Source organism: Schistocerca cancellata, chromosome 7, assembly GCF_023864275.1.
Source record: "Schistocerca cancellata isolate TAMUIC-IGC-003103 chromosome 7, iqSchCanc2.1, whole genome shotgun sequence".
Lineage (NCBI taxonomy): Eukaryota > Metazoa > Arthropoda > Insecta > Orthoptera > Acrididae > Schistocerca > Schistocerca cancellata.
Genome location: NC_064632.1, coordinates 155,085,757 through 155,101,796, shown reverse-complemented (window position 1 = coordinate 155,101,796; position 16,040 = coordinate 155,085,757).

Below are 16,040 nucleotides of genomic sequence, written 5' to 3'. Positions count from 1 at the left end.
TCTACTCCATCCATTTTCAACAAGCCGTCACAAAAAGTTTTTAAAAAAATGTCTTAGCAGTAATGCTCTCACATTCGTCTAACCCGAATTACTCTTATGGTCGCTTCTTCTATTTTCTCAACGAGTTCCCGCAGAAAATTAAGCTAATTCCTGTGTTTCATTGTTGATTATGGTAATATATAGTCGTAACTTGACATCTGCATAGGGTTCATCCACATTTTATTTTATCTGTGTTAACTTTAATGCACTGATTCGTTCCATGAGCATGGAGTTTAGCTTCTCAATTTGGTCCTAAGGAACTAATTGTGTAAAAAAACTGAAAATAAAAAATAAAAAATCATGTATATATTGGAATACATCCAGCTAATAACTGAGGACTTCAGTTGCGACTACTTGACACAGGAGAGGAATTCGCGGACGGCCGCATCAATCCAGTCAGAAGACTGATGACAAAAGAAATAAGTTGCAGATAATGTGTCATTTCCCTAAGATTTGCTTTTCACTAGTTTTATTTTACGTCATTGTTTTATCACCTAGAGTAGAATGCGAAAGAGAGCGAAATTAAGACAATACCAACAGACCAAAATATCAGTAACCCTCTAAAGGAAGCACCAGCCTGGTGGCTTTGAAACGTTGTACGTGGTGTTCAGTTGTTCAGCTGTGTGTGAATTCCCAAGGAATCAAACTGCTGAAGTCATCGGTCCCTAGACTTACACACTACTTAAACTAAGTTATGCTAAGAACAACACACGCACCCACGTTCGAGGGAGGACTCGAACTTCCGGCGGGAGGGTCCGCACAGGCCGTGTTATGGGGCCTCAAACCGCGCGGCCACTTCGCGAGGCTTACATGGTGTGAAAATACGAATGTCATTTCTCATGAGAGGGAAGTATTTGTATGTTCCATTTGGTTGTGTGGAAAATAGGCCGAAGTTGAAGCGTGACACAGTGATGTATACTCTAATGAAAAAACAAAATGACGCACCACGGAGGAATTATCCGAATGGGACAGAGATCGATAGATGTGATATACATTTACGGACAAATAATTACAATTTCGGAAAATCTGGATGATTCCTTCAAAAGAAAGAGCTTTACTAATTGCTGTTTTTCTACGGTGACAAAGCCTATCTTTGACGATGACACGTATATATGTTAGGGGATCTAAAAGTTTGACATGTGATAAAGTAAAACCTTTTGCAGCACCATTTGAAAACTCCAATTGCAAAATAAATAGCTTCCATAGTCAACGGTGAATATGATGTCGTTTAAAAAGTTTCGCATGACTGTGATCCCCGACCATGAGAAGTTAACAGGACCATAACCGGCTGGTCTATCTCTGCCCTTATGCAAACAGTTATTCAGCTTGTCCTTGATTGATAGAGTTGATATTATACCAAGATCTGTGTAACTGCCGCGTTAGATCGTCGAAATCCCGAGATGGTTGGAGTACCTTATCCATAATGCTCCAGACATTGGGGAGAGATCCGGCGACCTTGTTGGCCAAGGTAGGGATTTTAAAGCATGAAGACAAGCAGCAGAAACTCAAGTCATGTGCGGGCGGGGAGTATCTTGCTGAAATGAAAACCCAGGCTGACTTGCCATGAAGGGCAATAAGTCGAGTATCGCTGAGCTGTCAGGGTACCGCGGATGACAAGCAAAGAAAGGCGCCCCTGAGCATAACTCTTGGTTGACGGGCCGCATGGCGGGCCACAGAAAGGTTGGTATCCCCCTCCCGCCCGGAGCGTTTCCGGACATGTCTTCGCCGGTCATGATGGGGCCCAGTTCGAAGTGGGGCTCATCACTGATGGCTATTCTACTCCAGTCAATGAGACTCAACGCCGAATACGTGTCTAGAGAAGCCCGAGACAACGGTGGCATACTACTTTTTGACTGTTGGCCGCCATGAGGCACGACAACCAGAAATGATGATATGGGGAGCCATTTCTCTTCATAGCAGAGCCTTTTTTGTTGTCATCTGAAGCACCCTTACAGCACAGCGGTATGTCGACGATATTCTATGCCATGTTCTGTTGCCCTGTAACAAACCATACTCGTCTTACGTTTCAGTAACATAATGCTCGCCCCCACACGACGGCAGTTTCTACTGCTTGCCTTCGCGCTTGCCAAACCCTACGTTGGTCAGCAAGGTTGCTGATCTCTCCCTAAATGAGAACATGTGGAGCATAATAGACAGCGTCCTCCAGTCAGCGCACGATTTCGACGGTATAACCCGCCAATTGTTCATTATATCCCTCAGGAAGACATGTAAGGACTCTATCAGTCAATACCAAGGCGAAAAACTACTTACATAAGGACCAACGCGTTACTGACTTGCTCATTTTTCCTGAATGAATCATTCAGATTTGTGAAATTGTAATCACACATTTTCCTGTGCATGTACATCACATCTTCTGATTTTCGTCCTATTCGGATAATTCCATAGTGGTGTGTCTTTGCTTTTCCTTTTTCTTAGAGTGTGTAAATGGAGACTGTCCAACGTGTTGACCGGGAGCGACAGAGGTTTGGAGTTCTGGACGGTGTAACAACAACAACTGTACATACACTCCTGGAAATTCAAATAAGAACACCGTGAATTCATCGTCCCAGGAAGGGGAAACTTTATTGACACATTCCTGGGGTCAGATACATCACATGATCACACTGACAGAACCACAGGCACATAGACACAGGCAACAGAGCATGCACAATGTCGGCACTAGTACAGTGTATATCCACCTTTCGCAGCAATGCAGGCTGCTATTCTCCCATGGAGACGATCGTAGAGATGCTGGATGTAGTCCTGTGGAACGGCTTGCCATGCCATTTCCACCTGGCGCCTCAGTTGGACCAGCGTTCGTGCTGGACGTGCAGACCGCGTGAGACGACGCTTCATCCAGTCCCAAACATGCTCAATGGGGGACAGATCCGGAGATCTTGCTGGCCAGGGTAGTTGACTTACATCTTCTAGAGCACGTTGGGTGGCACGGGATACATGCGGACGTGCATTGTCCTGTTGGAACAGCAAGTTCCCTTGCCGGTCTAGGAATGGTAGAACGATGGGTTCGATGACGCTTTGGATGTACCGTGCACTATTCAGTGTCCCCTCGACGATCACCAGTGGTGTACGGCCAGTGTAGGAGATCGCTCCCCACACCATGATGCCGGGTGTTGGCCCTGTGTGCCTCGGTCGTATGCAGTCCTGATTGTGGCGCTCACCTGCACGGCGCCAAACACGCATGCGACCATCATTGGCACCAAGGCAGAAGCGACTCTCATCGCTGAAGACGACACGTCTCCATTCGTCCCTCCATTCACGCCTGTCGCGACACCACTGGAGGCGGGCTGCACGATATTGGGGCGTGAGCGGAAGACGGCCTAACAGTGTGCGAGACCGTAGCCCAGCTTCATGGAGACGGTTGCGAATGGTCCTCGCCGATACCCCAGGAGCAACAGTGTCCCTAATTTGCTGGGAAGTGGCGGTGCGGTCCCCTACGGCACTGCGTAGGATCCTACGGTCTTGGCGTGCATCTGTGCGTCGCTGCGGTCCGGTCCCAGGTCGACGGGCACGTGCACCTTCCGCCGACCACTGGCGACAACATCGATGTACTGTGGAGACCTCACGCCCCACGTGTTGAGCAATTCGGCGGTACGTCCACCCGGCCTCCCGCATGCCCACTATACGCCCTCGCTCAAAGTCCGTCAACTGCACATACGGTTCACGTCCACGCTGCCGCGGCATGCTACCAGTGTTAAAGACTGCGATGGAGATCCGTATGCCACGGCAAACTGGCTGACACTGACGGCGGCGGTGCACAAATGCTGCGCAGCTAGCGCCATTCGACGGCCAACACCGCGGTTCCTGGTGTGTCCGCTGTGCCGTGCGTGTGATCATTGCTTGTACAGCCCTCTCGCAGTGTCCGGAGCAAGTATGGTGGGTCTGACACACCGGTGTCAATGTGTTCTTTTTTCCATTTCCAGGAGTGTATTATAAATTTTTTTCTTTCTGAATTTCGAGAGATTAATGTAAGCAATGTTTTGAATTTCTTTTCTTTTCGTATCGTTATGTTAAAGAAACTATAAGCAACTTTTGAAATGAATATTATTATTATGTTAGATTTCAAGTAATGTGGTAATCAAAGGGATGTTTACTTAATGTTGAAACTCTTGTAAGATGTGAAAATTGTATTTTATACGCCTGGTCCATACGTAGGAAAGGTATTAATATATGTTGAGTAGAAAACCTGTAGTGAATACCCTACCTGTAGGGAAGCAGGAAAAGGTGGAGGCAGGCGAGTGCGGAAAAACGCACACTGGCGCGGTTCGGCACAACGGGCTCAGTATTACAATCGGAGTTGGGCATCGGTCAGAGGAACACGTACCGTATCGAGGAGGCTATCCAGGTGCAACCCGAGTATCCCGAACTGAAAGTTTAAAGTTAGTGTTAATGAGAATTATCAGCAGACAAATCTATGCTTTAAAGAAGTTTAAAGTTCTGTGTGTTAATGCAAATGTTAGTAAAGAACAACAGTTTGATTAAATTGGAAGATAATTTTTTGAATTGAGCTAGCAATGACACTTAATTAATTTGAGACAGAAAGAATGATAGTTAAATAATCCAGAAGTGAGACAAAAGAGTAGTAATCCATAGGTTAATAATTCTGAGTGTTAATTTACCTTCAGTACTTAATAGTTTCAGTATAACGACCATAACAGTTTCAGGGCCCCCCCTTCTCTTGTCCATTCTTTCAAACCTTGAAGTGTACTGATCAGATTTGACCAGCAAAGTTAAGTTCCATATTAAACTTAAGTGTATTAGTGTTTATCCATCCTTAATAGTGACATTGTATGTGTACTTTCAAGATTGCTAATTCTAGGGTAATCTATGCCCGATTTCAGTCTGATCAATATACAAAATGCAGTTCGTAGTAATCATTGCAGTGTGGTGTTGTGTATTTATAGCTCGTCCAAATTAGTACAAAAAGGAGAAAACTTTAGTTCAGTGGATTTTTCCAGTTCCAAACTTTGCCATAAAACGCAACATTACTACGTGTTATTATGCTTGTACATGCACCCACTTGTACAAGGAAAAACTCACTCAATGCCTAATTGGGCTGGCGACCGAATTATTAATCATTGGTAGTATCTACTGTGTGTACTTCTTGTCCATGCGAACGAGTAATTATACTTTACATTTGCTTGACGCATCACTGTAGTTACTGACTGGATATAAGTCCGAATTGCTTCCAATTAGGTACACGCGGTCAACTTATGTACTAAAATCCTTGTTTATAAGGTGAAGCCCGTGAACTTATTACAGTACAGGCTTTAAAGAGCTAACGTACGCCCGAGCGGGCAATAGCGTTACAACGGTACACGACAGAACAAATTGGCTCCTGTAAAGGCGCCTAGCTCGGTTGCAATTGTCCTGTGAAGAGGTTTCCTTGAGTGAGTATGTTTTGGAAAACACACCAGCGGCTTGGAGGTTATTTGCCCGGTTCGACGCTAGAGAAGGTGGAAGAACGCCGGCCATCCTGTCCAAGTTAAGTAACTTCCGTGTATGCCCTTGCCACCCGCACTTCCCCTCTACCCCTATCCCCCCCCCCTCCTCGAGGTCGGGTTTATGCAACCAACTCGGGATATTTGCCTTTGCAAAAGTCCTAAGTTCGGCACACAGTTTTCATTAGCCAGTAAGTTTCATATCAGCGTACACCCCACTGCAGAGTGAAAGTTTAATTCGAGATAAAATCTGTACATCAATAAAATGGGCGTATCTAAACATGAGACTTTGGTTGATTACCTACCTTCATATTTAATTAATGCAAAACAGGTCATCTAACTACAAAATGAAACAGGTCTCCAAATCAAATTCATTTATAACAGATTGGCGATATTAAACATTGACATGAATCATACGATGTGATTGAGAAACAGAAACGGCAGGTACACAGGTTAACTGACTGTTCAACATGAATGATATTGGGGGGGAGGAGATTAGTGTTTAACGTCCCGTCGACAACGAGGTCATTAGAGACGGAGCGCAAGCTCGGGTGAGGGAAGGCTGGGGAAGGAAATCGGCCGTGCCCTTTCTAAGGAACCATCCCGGCATTTGCCTGAAGCGATTTAGGGGAAATCACGGAAAACCTAAATCAGGATGGCCGGAGACGGGATTGAACCGTCGTCCTCCCGAATGCGAGTCCAGTGTGCTAACCACTGCGCCACCTCGCTCGGTATGAATGATACTGAAGCCTTGGTAAAGATAACAATATAAAGCAAAAGGATGAGGCTATCGCCTCGTAAATCATGTGTACAAGTATGAACTCGCGCTACCTACTTAGTGACTGGGTGACTACAACAGAAGTTTAGTTATCTAGAGAATGAGTATTACTTCAAGAAATAAACTGACTGTGCTCTAAAACTCACCATGAAGTAACAGGATTCGAAACCATTGCTCAACCCTAACATTGCGCCTACCAATAAATTCTGAGTCTCTTTTCTTGTTTGCCCAAGTTCACGACATTTTTACGACACGCTACGCTTAGTACAGGAGAAGTCATGATCTACTGGTGTGTGCCGCTGACATAAGAGAACGCGCTGCTCAGTGTGAGTTGTTACCGCAACATTTGCTGGAGCCGAGGTCTGTTTTGTCCAGCGCCTAGAAAAGAAGTGAATCCTATTCGTTCGACAGACTAACTCTCTATTCCGTGTCTCTGAGTCTTTCGGTACACCAGTCAGATGATTTTACAAAAATCTGCCCAGTGGCATGACCGTAAGCAAATTAACAGTTTCCGAGGTTGCCGTGTAAACCTATGCAAAGACTTAGTTTTTAACCAGCCATCCGGAACTCCCCTTTCTGCTATCGAGTTGACTGTCCAGCTCATCCGCTGTTTCCATCTTTTGCACTTCCTGAAAGCCAGCGCTAGACTCTGCCTTCTGCTGTTATTACTGTTGAAACAAGAGGAGTCTCGTTCTAAATTTTCTACAAACTGTCCGAAAGCTCGAACGCAAAGACTTGGATCTCGTAGATTCTCGTGGATCTGCAAGGTGTTTGCCACCTCACTTGTTTTCTCACAGAGTTGCACCTGGCTCCGCCAGCTCGTTTCTTGGAAGGTTCTTGGACCACTCTCAGTGCGAAAATCATTACCATGGCCGCTCTGGCTTTCACTGCAAGTGATACACGAGACAGACAATGCTAAGGAAAGCGGATTATACAATCGGACCCATCGGACTCCCTAACCTGGAGCTCAAGCCTGAATGTGTATTAAGTTTCTCTCTACAAAACAAGATTCATAATTTGTGTCACAATTCTCAAAACTACAGAAAGGTTTGCATGCAACTACAAGAATACATGGTTCTTTTTTTTTTAACTTGACACAACTAAATATCTCGAGAACTTCGCATCGTTAAAAAAAAGTGTTTTAGGTGGAAAGTTAATATTAGTAACGGGGGCAACTGCCTGTGTTAGAGTTGGCCCCCTCTTAACCACTCCTTTTGCGTGAACGAGAACGATTTCGTATTTTCAAATCGGTGCTCCCCATTTTCAATGCACATTCAAATTCTGTGCTAAAAAATACGTATGGCTTACTCAATCCATCCATCATTTCCTATTTGTGGTATGTAGCACTGTAAAGGACTAAATTAGTGTACCTGTTTTTACAATTAAAAACCTGTGAGTTAACGTGCTTTTCGCTCTCATTTAAGTATACGGCTGACCAGCTGACCAGCCTTCAGGAATTGTGGAACGAACCCTGTCGTTCAGGACCATGTGCCACGAAGGGCCCAGATTCGCCACGAGATGGAGAAATTCACAGGCGTCCTGAATGAGGCCTAAGTGCTGTAGTGTGCAAGTGAGACAGACGAGAACCTACGTCATAAGGAAACCTCGTAGAAGCTGTTTGTGGCCTTGGAGACGTAGCAGTGTTAAATATGGCGGACCTAAGATCGGCCACAAAGGGAAACATTTACGGTTCAAAATGGTTCAAATGACTCTGAGCACTATGGGACTTAACATCTTAGATCATCAGTCCCCTAGAACTTAGAACTACTTAAACCTAACTAACCTAAGGACATCACACACATCCATGCCCAAGGCAGGATGCGAACCTGCGACCCTAGCAGTCCCATGGTTCCCGACTGAAGCGCCTAGAACGGCACGGCCACAAACATTTATGAAAACTATTTAATTCCATAGTAATTCAGTGAATGAACCCACAGTAATCTACCATTATTTATCTACTTTATTTAGAACGTGAAAAAGCTCGAGCTTTAATTATTTAAATATGTTAAAATGTATAATAATGTAGAATAAGCTGTAGCAAATCAATTGGAAAGCTTCAGGAAAGGGAACTGCCGTAGTCAGTTGAGGGAGGATGTTCGGTGCGCGGGAAACGCGGCCGGGAACGGGCAGAGGAACAGTGCTGGTAGAGAAGCGAAAGCTAGGAAGTGAAACGACTTAGAAAATTTCGCGTTCTGTGGTATCGCGGGACTTAGTCTCTGACCACGGTGTGAGTTCTTATTTTTCACGTAGTTAACGAGGTTCAACACCTAGGCGCGTTTGAACCAAGACCTTTCGACGAAGAGGAACCGCATGTGAGCCCGATCATCTTCGGGATGATAGCTTGCAAACCGACACATCTGATTCTACTTTTCATTTAAGATGTAAATGTAAACCTTTTGCTCTAAAGGCTGAAATATATTTTGGAATTTTAATTTCGTGCTTCAAATTTGATTCCACAGTACAATATGGTTAGCCGTTTCAATGTCTGATTAGAAACTACGTTCAGCGTGATCCAGCAACAACGATGTGGATGTAATAAACTTTCTTTTTCCATCGGGATGCTTGATATCATTGAGTTATCTAGCCTCAAATCACTGGGGTGCTTGATTTCGGTTAGTCCTCTTGCCTTTCACCACTGGGGTGCTTCATTTCGATGTGTATCCATAGCAGCACCTGTCCTTATCACTTCACGGACAATTTACCTTATTAAAATTGTTGTGGTTTGTGTTACGCAGGTAGCCGCATAGCAGCTAGTGCGAAAGTTCCGGAAACTGGAAAGATACATACCCCGAAGTCAGTCATTCTGACAGCGGACTTCAAGGGTGGCCATCGAAATCAAATACTTCGATGTTTGGCGGCTTACCACACTCAAACATATAGGGAACAGGAAACTACGTTGCCGCACAAGTAGCTGAGTAGCCAGAAATGTCAATGTCTAGCCATACTATTTGTACTGTATAGTCATATCTGCGACACTCAAGTAACGCTTGAACATCAGTGTCAACCGTTACAACATAAAGCTTAAATTTCCATCGTAAACGAAATGCATGCTTAGATGAGTCAGCTCTTAATTGAAAAAGTAGGCGCATTTGAGGTTTTTCGATCACAGCACGACCTATCACCAATGGGAAACAATGGTTACAGTAAACCGTACGTATTTTTTGGCGATCCGAATGTGGAATAAAAAATGGGGTTTTCGCTTGTGAAAATACGGAACTGACCACGCCCACGCAGGTGGTGTAGTTAGGATGTGGCCAGTTGTAGTACAGACAGTTGTCCCCTTTACTAGTATCAACTTTTCACTTACAACATATTTTTTTGTACGATGTGTCGTTTTCAAGATAATTAGTTGGCTCAAATTAAAACAAATAACCTGTATGTATAGACAGAAATGAGATGTTAATTCAAGTCCTAATCCCGGACATCACTGAACATTGCTTTCTGTATACGTGGTCATACATCACTTAGTGTCAACGGAACTCAAACCGAATGGATTACAGTACGTTATGACAAAATGCGAGACGTGTCACTAAAGCAACAGACTGCAAGGTGTCACCTTGTGTTCAGAGTTTGTACTCCATTGTGTTCGTGGTCAATGTGTCATTAAATCGTTCTTTCCGACAGTGAGGAAGAATGATAGGACCCGTTGAATGGCTTAGCCTACTGAACGTGTAACATGGATTGATTGTAAGCCGAAGATAAAAGCACTAAGAAGCAGCGTAGAAGAGATTAACGGCTTTTTGTAGATAAAGTGAAGGATTTATCCTACCTCGGAAGCAACCACACAACACAGGCAAAGCAAGGAGGACTAAATAAGCACAATAGCACAAGCAAAGACAGTACTCCTCCCCAAAAGAAGTTTGCTATTATTCAACAAGCCTTGATTTGAGGGACAAATTTGTGTCTGTTTATCTGGAGTACTTTGAGTCTGCCTCACGGAAAACCGAGAGCCTAAATGTTTGAGGTGTATTGCCATAAAGGAGGCTCAAAATGGGCTGATGAGATAGGAAATGAGATTCTCAACAGAACAAGCAAGGAATACGCAGAAAACCCACAAGGACAAACATGCTAGGATAAGTGCAGAGTTATACGGTATTAAATTTCATGATTTAATAGATATAGCTAGTAAACATTGTAGTGGAAAACAAAGTTTGCAACATTTCCAACGGACGAGGAACTTGGGTGTAAGTGCTACCGTAAGAAGTACAGAAGTACGAGAGGAAATTGCATGCATCAAAGGAGTCGGAATGCGGAATGATTTAAAAATAATACCGTCTTTAAAGTAGCGCACTGAATACAGCTTTCTTGTCACATTTAGATATAAATTCGTGTAGTCCTCTGCCTGCTTTGCGTTCAGATAGTGCGTCCAGAAACGGTAGCTTCTCATCTCTCTATATACATAGTTAATCTGTCATTGGTTTGGATACCATTCCTGTGTAGCAGGATCTTTGAACGGCAGCCAACCACTGATGCCTAACCACGACTCCGTCTCGGTGTCAATAGTGACTAAGGAGAGACGAGAGTAGATAGTCTAAATGAATGAATGATTAATGCGACTCACAAAACCTAAAAGGTTCATTCACACACCAACTGTTAGCAACACTGTCATTTTGAACACCAATGAATCTGTTACTTAATGCTTTACTTCATTATAACATGTAAGAGACGTAATCTTAACAATCCACAACTAAGTCTAACCATTCTCTCATTCTGTCTTCTTCACCCTCTATCTCTGAACCCCAGACTCACACACGCGCATGCGCGCACCAAACGCACACGCGCTCTCGTGCGCACACACATACACACACACACACACACACACACACACACACAATGTAACGTAGTACCAGAATTACTTATGTATAAATTTTGCTGTTGTTGGCAACATAATTATTGCACTTACGGTTTCTAGCACGTCACCCTGGTTACGTAAAGGTGCGCCAGTATTAAGCTATCTCAGAAAACATTGTGACGATTTGCACTTACATTTCTATTCATCAACGTAACGAAAGATTTCCACAGTGTTTTACTACTTGTTCCGAAACAGCATATTTGCTTTACTATACCGAGGGCGGACAGAAATATGGAAACGACATAAACACATTATCATTTCCAATATGGCGTAGGAAAACCGTTGGCATTTAAAACAGTTTCATGTCGTCTAGAAATGTATAAATACAGATGCTATATGGTTTCAAAGGGAATCTTATACCATTCTTCCCTCAAAATAGAGGCAAGTTCAGTAACGATGATGGAGGTGGATAGCGATCACCCACGTTCCTCTCCAAAGTAGGCCACAAAGGATAAATAATATTGAAATCTGGTTACTATGGTGGATAGAATAGATGCGACAGTCCATCCTTGCGCTCACAAAACCAGAGCTGAGCGATGCGAGCTCTGTGGGCAGAGGCCGTGTCGTATTTCGTCTTAGAACACAGCATCACCATTGCTGAACAAACACTGTACCATGGGACTGTCCTGATCAGCCAAATTTACCGCGTAATATATGGGAGTAACGTGACCTTGCAGAGTAACCAGAGGCCCGTGGTAGACCACGATATGTCAGTCCAGATCGTCACCGAAACCCCGCCATGTTTCACGCTTGGAGCCTAAACTCGCCAGAAGTTGGAAACAGTGTGAAACAAAGCTCATACGACTGAATGACTATCTTCAGTTGCTCCATAGCCCTGTTTTTATGACTTCGCGCTTCGTTTACCTGTCACGGATATTTGCATCACCGATGAATGGTTCCGGAATTCCAGAGAATACTGTTCTGACCACAACTGACAATTGAAACGTATTGAGGCCATTACATAGTTGCCGCTCATGGCCAAATAAAACTAAGAAACCTACAGGCTTGGGCAGCATTTACTGTCAATCATACATTTCTTGCGGTTTCCATATTTTTATCGAACTCCGGTATGTCGCAATTTAAAAGAGTGTTTTTGTTTTTACTACATGTTCTTTACATCTATACGATTGTAAAGACCATTTTATTCCCTCAGTCTTTACGAAGTATGAAGGGATATGTGACGTACACTATGAGATTAGAAGTGTACGGACACATGACTGAAAATGACTTACAAGTTCGTGGAGCCAACCATCGGTAATGCTGGAATTCAGTCTAGTATTGTCCTACCCTTAGCCTTGATGAAAGCTTCCACTCTCGCACGCATACGTTCAGTCAGGTGCTGGAAGGTTTCTTGGGGAATGGCAGCCCATTCTTCATGGAGTGTTCCTCTGAGGAGAGGTATCGATGTCGGTCGGTGAGGCGTAGCACGAAGTTGGCGTTCCAAAACATCCCAAAGGTGTTCTGTAAGATTCAGGTCAGGAGTCTGTGCAGGCCAGTCCATTCCAAGGGTGTTATTGTCGTATAACCACTCCACCACAGGCCGTGCATTATGAACAGTTTCTCGATCGTGTCGAAACATGCAATCGCCATCCCAGAATTGCTCTTCAACGGTGGGAAGCAAGAAAATGCTTAAAACATCAAAGTGCCACGCCAAACAACAAGGGATGTAAGCCTCCTCCACGAAGAACACGATCACACCATAACACCACCACATCCGAATTTTACTGTCGCCAGTACACACGCTGGTAGATAACGTTCGCCGGGCATTCGCCATACCCACACCTTGCCATCGGATCGCAGCGTTGCGTATCGTGATTCGTCACTCCACTTTACGTTTACGTTTTTTCACTGTTCAATCGTCGAATTTTCACGCTCCTTACGCATTTACTGGCGTGATGTGTGGCTTATGAGCAGCCGTTCGACCATGAAATCCAAGTTTTCTCACCTCCCGCCTAACTGACATAGTACTTGCAGTGGATCCTGATTCAGTTTGGAATTCCTGTGTGATGGTCTAGATAGATGTTTGCCTGTTACACATTACGACCCTCTGCAACTGTGGACGGTCTCTGTTAGTCAATAGACGAGGTCGGCCTGCACGCTTTTGTGGTGTACGTGTCCCTTCCCGTTCCCACTTCACAGTGGACCTAGGGATATTTACGAGTGAGGAAATCTCGCGTACAGACGTATGACACATCTGACATCCACTCACCTGACCACGTTCACAGTTCGAGTTCCACGGAGCACACCATTCTGCCCTCTCACGATGTCTAATGGCTACTGACGTTGCTGAGGTAGAGTACCTGGCAGTAGATAGCACCATAATGCACCTAATTTGAAAAACGTGTTCTTGGGAGTGTCTCTTTATCACATAGTGTATCACAACAATGATAAGTGCGTCTGATCACTAGAGGTATTTTCTTTTTCTTATTTTACTTTCACATTAACATTTTCGCCCAGCCTTTAGTCAGATACATCCTAAAGCTATGACACACGTTCTGAAACACTATTCTGGTTTTCTCTAGAAGGTAGTGCCTTTGGTTACATCAAATTCGTAACACAACGAAGCATGCCACTTTATTTCTCATAAATAATGGTGAAGGTTGAAGTATTCGAAATGCACGGCGGAAATTAATAAACTGTTAATGGCAACAGTAAATCAGTCGTATTATTCGATATCAGTAACAGTCACGACAAATCCTATACATATGTCCGGATTCGAAATGTTACCTATGCCTTACGCTTTATTGGATGGGAAGTATTCGAAAGCTCTGTTTTGCATTAATACTGGATTCGTTACGTTTTCCATACCGACTCCCATTTCTTCGCCGGCCGCGGTGGCCGAGCGGTTCTAGGCGCTTCAGTCCGGAACCGTGTGACTGCTACTGTCGCAGGTTCGAATCCTGGCTCGGGTATGGATGTGTGTGATGTCCTTAGGTTAGTTAGGTTTAAGTAGTTCTAAGTTCTAGGGGACTGATGACCTCAGATGTTAAGTCCCATAGAGCCCAGAGCCATTTGAACCATTTGAACCCATTTCTTCTTCTATCATCAGACAATGTTCCCCTTCTCGAATTCAACTTACGGTATTCATCTAAACGCTCTCTCCTCTCCTTTCAACGGTCGAAATCATTTTTCAGTGTTTATGTCGACAGAATTACTTTTTCTCAGCCGTTTTACCTCGGCTCTCCTGCACGCTACTCAACATTCCTGCGCATTTATCTTCCTTGTACCTCCATTTGTTCCTCCCACGTCTGTGATAGCGTTTTTCGAAGAGTTGTAGTTCTCTTCAACTGAACAACAATATTTGATCAAAAGGGTATCCGCATACCCACAAAAACAAATGTTTTTAATATTAGGTGCATTGTTCTGCCACATACTGCCAGGTACCCCATGTCAGTGACCTCATTAGTCATCCGACATCGTGAGAGAGCACAATGGGGCGCTCTGCGGAACTCACGGAATTCGGATGTGGTCAGGTGACTGCGTGTCGCTTGCGTCATTTGTCTGCACGCGAGATTTTTACACCCCTAAATATTCCTAGGTCCTCTGTGGAGTGGAAACGTGAAGGGACACGTACACCACAAAAGCGTACAAATCGACCTCGTCTATTAACTAACAGTGAGCACCAATAGTTAAACAGGGTCGTAATGCGTAATAGGCAGACAGCTCTCTAGACCATCACATAGAAATTCAAGTGGTTCAAATGTCTCTGAGCACTTTGGGACTTAAAATTTGAGGTCATCAGTTCCCTAGAACTTAGCACTACTTAAACCTAACTAACCTAAGGACATCACACACATCCATGCCCTAGGTAGGATTCGACCTGCGAACGTAGCGATCTCGCGGCTCCAGACTGAAGCACCTAGTACCGCTCGGCCACTCCGGCCGGCCTCACACAGGAATTCCAAATCTCATCAGGATCCACTGTACTATGACAGTTAGGTGGGAAGCGAGAAAACTTGGATTTCGTGGTCGAGCGGCTGCTCATAAGTAATGCATTACGCCGGTAAATACCAAAATACGCCTCTCCTGGTGTAAGGAGCGTAAACATTGGACGTTTCAACAGTGGAAAAACGTTGTGTCTAGTGACGAATCACGGTACACAATGTGGCGATACGATGGCAGGGTGTGCGTATGGCGAATATCCGGCGAACATCATCTGCCAGCGTGCGTAGTGCCAACAGTAAACTTCGAAGACGGTGGTGTTATGGTGTGGTAGTGTTTTTCATGGGGGTGATTGCGCCCCTTGTTGTTTTGCGTGGCACGATCGCAGCACACGCCTACACTGGTGTTTTAAGCAGCTATTTGCTTTCCACTGTTGAAGAGCAATTCGGGAACGGCGATTGCGTCTTTCAACACTATCGAGCACCTGTTCATAATGCACGGCCTGTGCCGGAGTGGTTACACGACAATAACGTCCCTGTAATGGATCGTCCTGCACAGAGTCCTGACCTGAATCCTACAGAACATATTTAAGATCTTTTGGAACGCCGACTTCGTGCTAGGCCTCACCGACCGACATCGATACCTCTCCTCAGTGCAGCACTCAGTGAAAAATGGGCTGCCATTCCCCAAGAAACCTTCCAGCACCTGACTGAACGTATGCCTGCGAGAGTGGATGCTGTCATCGAGGCCAACAGCATACTGAATTCCAGCATCACCGACGGTGGGCGCCACGAACTTGTAAGTCATTCTCAGCCAGAAGTCCGGACACTTTTGTTCACATATGGTATTTGTGGAGGGCTTTCAAATGGATGGAAACACATTATTGCACTCGTATTCGGGAGGACGAAGGTTCAAACCCGCGACCGATCATCCTGATTTAGGTATTCCGTGATTTTCCTAAATCACGTCAGGTAAATGCCGGCATGGTTCTTTTGAAAGGGCACAGCCGACCTCCTTCCTCCCCTGATCC